The sequence below is a fragment of the Symphodus melops genome, assembly GCF_947650265.1.
Source record: "Symphodus melops genome assembly, chromosome: 20".
Taxonomy (NCBI): domain Eukaryota; kingdom Metazoa; phylum Chordata; class Actinopteri; order Labriformes; family Labridae; genus Symphodus; species Symphodus melops.
The window spans coordinates 4,222,385-4,228,384 of record NC_136710.1 but is presented as its reverse complement, the minus strand read 5'-3'; positions in this window follow the sequence as shown (position 1 = coordinate 4,228,384).

Here is a 6,000-nt window from a genome sequence, read left to right as displayed (position 1 = left end):
TGCTCCCCTTGTCCAACAAGTAAACATGACAAGTCACTTATTAATTGATTGATTGACATTCAATTGATTGTTTCCTCCTTTGTTGGAAGAAAAAGAAGAAGCCATCTTGTAACAATAGCGAAACACAGTCTACAACAGGGAACTTAATATTCAGTATAAGTGGGCTGAATGATCGATGACCTCAATGATGGAGTCTCACAGGGACAAACATGGTCAACTGTCCTGTCAAAGTAACAGAATTTATGTAATCATCACTTTGTACCGCTTATCTTTTTAGGTCTGTGTGCCAACATCTGGAACATCTGTGTTGATTCTAGCCTGATCAGTAATGTAGGTTAGAGAGAGAGAGCAAGAGCAAACGAGCAGCATCCTGATTGGACAGCCCACACTTTGACTAAGGTTGCAGTATGAAGAGTTTACAGTTCCCCAGATAATAATTGAAAAGCAGAAGGATGAGAATACATTTAAATTACTTTATGCACATTTTATGATATCGTTTTTTATTGATGTTTTTATGACCTGACCTCCATTTCCATATCATTATATGTCCTGAAACACACTCCTGACTGTTTGACCTGCACAATCAAAATCTCCGAAACACTTGGATGCACTCTCCTCAATGTTGGCACTATTCTGATTCAATGATCCTCTGTTTAGATTTTTGGTGGTCAGGGTCACTGTGACTTCACACCTGGACCATTTTATTCCCCAAACATCTTTCCAACATCTGGAGGGAATCTTATCGCATCTGTTTCTGAAAAGGTTTAATCATAGAGAAGAACACACGATGGACAATCTTCCTGCCCCTTTGAGTTCCTGACCATTATTGTACTGAAAGAAGGTCAGAAGGAAGAGAAGGGCAGAGAGGTCCTCTGGTATTATGTCCCGTCTGTAAATGATTGTTTTGTGACCTTTACTCCTAACCTGAGCTCTACATAAGCCTTTGTTTTGTTTCTTTGCAATAAATCCAACATCGAAATCTAAATGTATCCCTGTCTGTCATCAAGCCCACAGTTAAACCTAAAGGGGTTCATTGACTTCTATTTGTTTTCAGAGGAAAAAAAATTAAGATTAATTCAGACTTTGAATTCAATGTGTCTCACAAAGATTTACAACTGTTATTGTGCGAAGATTGAAGATTATTAGATAACAGCAGATCATTTACTGTGAACATTTTAATTTGATCTGAGCAATATATTGTGTTTTTTTTTTTAATAATTATGTGCATTGCTACCTTATTTAATTTTAAAGAAATACGATTTAAGATCTATGGTCAGGTCACAGATGGATAAAGAGGTTTATAAACATACATGACTCAAAGAATGAAAGACTTTGCATCCTTGAAATGAAGTCTTCTGGAGCTATAAAACTGAAATATGACAAAAACACACATTAACCTAATCGACATGCAGCAATATTCAAAAACTGCTCGTGTTGTTCTTCCAGTTAAAAAGACGTTACATAAAAGCAAAACTTTGCTGTGAATCATCGCTAGGTTATGACAGTGCTTGTGAAAAATACCATCGGTGTTTGACAATCAGTGTTGGAAGGACACATTCCTCTAACCTGCTGTTACATGAACAGCAACAATCAAAGGTGCAGATCGCTCGCTCTCTCGTCGACCTCGTTAACTGCTGTCGAGGTTTTTATGACAGGAGGGAAAAAAATCAGCTCCACACATCAAGAAATGTCTTCAAAAGGGAAACTTTTTGGACAATTCTCTTGATTGCCGTCCGCAAAAATACTGTGAGGATATTTATCTAAACATGCCAATGATGAATATGTGACAAACTGTATTTTAATAAAAAAACAAAACGTGAATAAATTTGGTGCCAGTAACAGTGAAAAAAATATTTTGACATTTCGAGAAGATTACAAAGGCTGCCTTCTTTTAAACCACAAAAAAAATAGTAGTAACAGTAATAGTGTGGAGCAAAATATTTCCAAAATTAAATATTAATAAATAATAAAATAAAATATTAATACAGAATAAAAAATAATAATCTGGAAACACATCTTTTGTAGTGGTTAATAAAACTACAAGAAATGTCGTTTGAAAATGTCCTTTACATGGGTGTTTTTCAAATTCAGGCAAATGGTTTTTACATAACGTTCAGACGGCTTATCTCAATAAAGATAGCACTGAGAAAACAGCCATGTGACCGATGGCTGAATAAAGCCAAAGGTTGGGTTTTTAAATTGACAGTGACACTGGCATGGAGCATCAAATAATGCTCAGAAAATATCCAGAGCATTTCACCTCCACATGAATCCCATAAATCCACAAATACAAACATTTTAATTCCCTAAACAATAGTTTGGCCCTCGTGTTATGTGGCGTTCTATATGCTTATTTAGCATCTTTAATGTTGCAGACATGGATCTCAAGCTTTAAACATGTAGAACTTACATGTATGTATGCAGCTGTAAAGGTAGAACATGGAATCATGGAGTGTCATGTAATGCTACACGTTGACCTTGTTTACAAACTGGAGGAATAGATACACAGGATGGAAAGATATACTGATAAGACAAATGCCAGAAATTTAATTTAGAAATTGACAGCCGATATATTGAGTTGTTTAAACCACTGAATGCTTCGGCTGAGAAACCATTTCAGGATTCCAAAAATCTCAAAATATATGAATTATATGCGTGTGAGCAGTGGGATCTATGAGGATGATGAAACGGAAACAGAATGCACCAAACGAAGAGTGTGACGAAATGACTGATGACCCACTAAAAATAAGGGCATGTTGGGAAAAATAAGGGAATTTGTGAGGTCAGAGTTATGTAACAGATGACCACTATAACCTGTGTGCAAAGCTCTGGATAAACTGAGGATTTCAGCAATGGTCAGAAGAGGTGATCAAAGAGACACTTTGATAAGGGGTGCAGGGTTCAGTATTTTTCAGTAAGCAATTATTGATCTAATTCATAGATGTTATTATAACAATTTCATTAAAAATGTTCAGTTCTTGAGGACTTTAGAAATTTCTCTTAGCCGACATCTGATCCCAAAGAATTACATCATTATGTCATAACTACGACTAAACCTAAATGACTAAAAGGAGGAAGTGATGACACTGTGTAACCAGGTCCAAGTGCAACTTTATTTTGACAGGAAAATCACTTTTCTATTTATATTTATTTATGTGAATGACACAAATTAAGGAACGCCTCGGGGTCATATGCTTTCGAATCGGTAAAAATTCCAATTGGACTGCAGATAAATCATATAAGTTCAAGATCAAAACTGTTTCAATTGTTAGGCTAATGATTTGAGCATATTTATAGAAAACTATGTCATCGGCATAGAGCTTTACTGGTGCCAGAGTGTAATGCAAGTCTTTATATGGTGAACTGTAGAGGACCTAGAATAGATCCCTGCAGAACTCCATAAGATATTGTAAGTAGCTCAGTTCTTTGGCTATCTCACAGTACACATGGACATTAAAAGGTTACTTGAAACAAACCTATAAACAATGTAGGTGTTTCTAAAAAGTATTTATAAGGTCTTTGTTAGAATTAAAGATGTTTAAAAAGACCCCCCTCATCCTCTTAATTTACTGTAGTCAAGTTGAATGAAAGCACTAAACAATTTGAAATAGTGAAAAGAAAAATATGGATGTCTTTGACGCTTTGAAAGAATTTGTGAAGAATTTCCGCCTGACTTTGCGTTTTTCTTGTGACATACACTCAAATGAAAACACTTTTAACTAGCAAATACAAAAACTGATGTGACTCTAAAACTAGAGTTAAACTCAGAAAAAAACAACCTGATTCTTAGCATGGCACAAACTGCCTTGAATTATCTACCAAAAGTTTCAAAACTCTGACTATTTTATTGTGGTTAATCGTTAGTGTGAGTGTCACAGTAAGAACAGCTGGTCTGAGGCTAACATGGGATCCTGTCACACCAAGATTAAGCTGAAAATAGATTGTTTCAGTGTTACACAAGAGGCAGGAAGCAAAGCAAATGAAGATCAGAGCGAGAAGGTGAAGGAAGTCAGAGAAGTCAGACACGAGATAAAAAAAAACCAACCTGAATTCTTTATAATTAAAGGGACTGGTGACTAACTGCCTTCAACAACCGCCCCCGAACAGAAAAACATTTTATTTCTTATTTTCAAAAATACCTTTTAGTTTGTGCTCACTCTAAGAGATCCGATGAGGTAGTCCTCGTGGGAACTCGTCCTCGTGAATCCAGAAATTAGATAAGCTATTAACGGACTGCCATGCTGCAGCACATTAGATACAACAAATTGAGAAGGCGAGTTGCATGTGCATGTCTGTCGGTCAAAGTTATGGAAGCCGCAAGCAGACTTACAACCAAACATTTTAATATTCAATTTTCCTGAGATAGCAGGTAATATCTGATTCTCTCCCAAGATCTCGACTTATTTATCTGGCTATGTCTTTATTCCAGGAAAACAGGTTAATTTCAGTCGTTTTCTTGAATTCTCGATTTACAGTATTTGTTGTGTTATCTCTGGATTCACATTTATCGTGCATTAATTTATCTCATTCTCTCAGGTTAACAGGGCAGGGTTTGTTTTTTTCCCCTCAGGAGAACAGGATGGATTTTTTAAGATCTACATAACACAACAATAAGCTGTTCGCTGCGATATGTCAGGTCACAACATGCCATGCTACCATTACCCACAATAATGAGATAAGTTAAGCCAATTCCTGTTTGTTTCGATCTTTTGAAATTCTAGCGATTGCGGGTAAAAAAAACCACCACATATTGCTTGGTATAACGAGAAAATGTAAATACATAAAGCATGTCTGCTTCGGGCTTCCATATGAAAAAAAGTCACAATTAGTTGATGGTATGAAAGAGCCTTTAAATCACTGGTTTGTTTACTAAAGCATCGACACACAGAGGAAGCAGTCGGACTGTAAAGGCCATACCAAACGATTTGCGTCATGTTTATCGACCATTTTATTCAGTCAATGCATGTCCCATTTACTGTAAGCTTATCTCCGTGTCACATGAAATGAAATTAGGTTTCGAGTCATAAGATTCAGGCTCAATGATTATAACTTAATAACAAAAACACACGTGACCTAATCTTCACTCGTACCAGCTTCCCATAAGTTAAAAAGAAGTCTGATGTCATGGTTTCCATAACACGATGACATCCTGCTTTGACTTGACTTCACCCAGCATCTCGAAGCTGAGGAGCAGAATTAATAAATCAAAGCTAAATTCTCTGATATGCTGACGTTTCTATAAAATCTTTGAGCTGCTTCTTTGTCATGGTTCCATTTTTTTAATCTCCAAATATATTTAAAATGTGATCTTTGAAAAGGATTTTCCTTACCTGTTTAGTCCAAGACTTAATTTAGTTTAAGATGCTGATAAAATCAATAATACATGCATTTTGATATTTAAGTGAAATTAAGTATCAACAAGCAGAACAACCCAGGTTTCAATGAAAATTCCCTTAAGAAAAGTAACACTTTTGTTTATTTGCATGTTTTCCTATCACATATAGTTCATACTGTCTGTATAGTTTGTTAATATTTTACACTGGTTTAAATCAAGTATATGAACAATATGTGTACATTTGCATAGATATTCTCATCCAATCAGACACATCCACATTTAGGGAGCTTTTTTCTTTGCTTACACTTCAGCAGGTGTGTTGACAGATAACCACTAGATGGAGTTAAAGAACACTGTTTTACAGACTGGTATCGCCGTACACTGTTCACAATTTGACAATGTGAAACTTTGATTTAACATGAAGAACAAACCATAAAGAACCTTATTTGTTCTCCGGGCATAATTTCCTCCTTACCTTTCTCATCTGTCTTCATACCGTTCAGATACAGTCCTGAAGATGCTTGAAGACGGCCTTGTTTTAAATAACGTGTTTGTAGGACGGCTTTGTTGACCTCTTTCCGGTTTCTTGTTGTCTTGCATATCTGGTTGTGTATTTGTGGCTGCTGGGTGTTGTGTGGGTGTTCAGCCCATAAGCATAGTGGTTT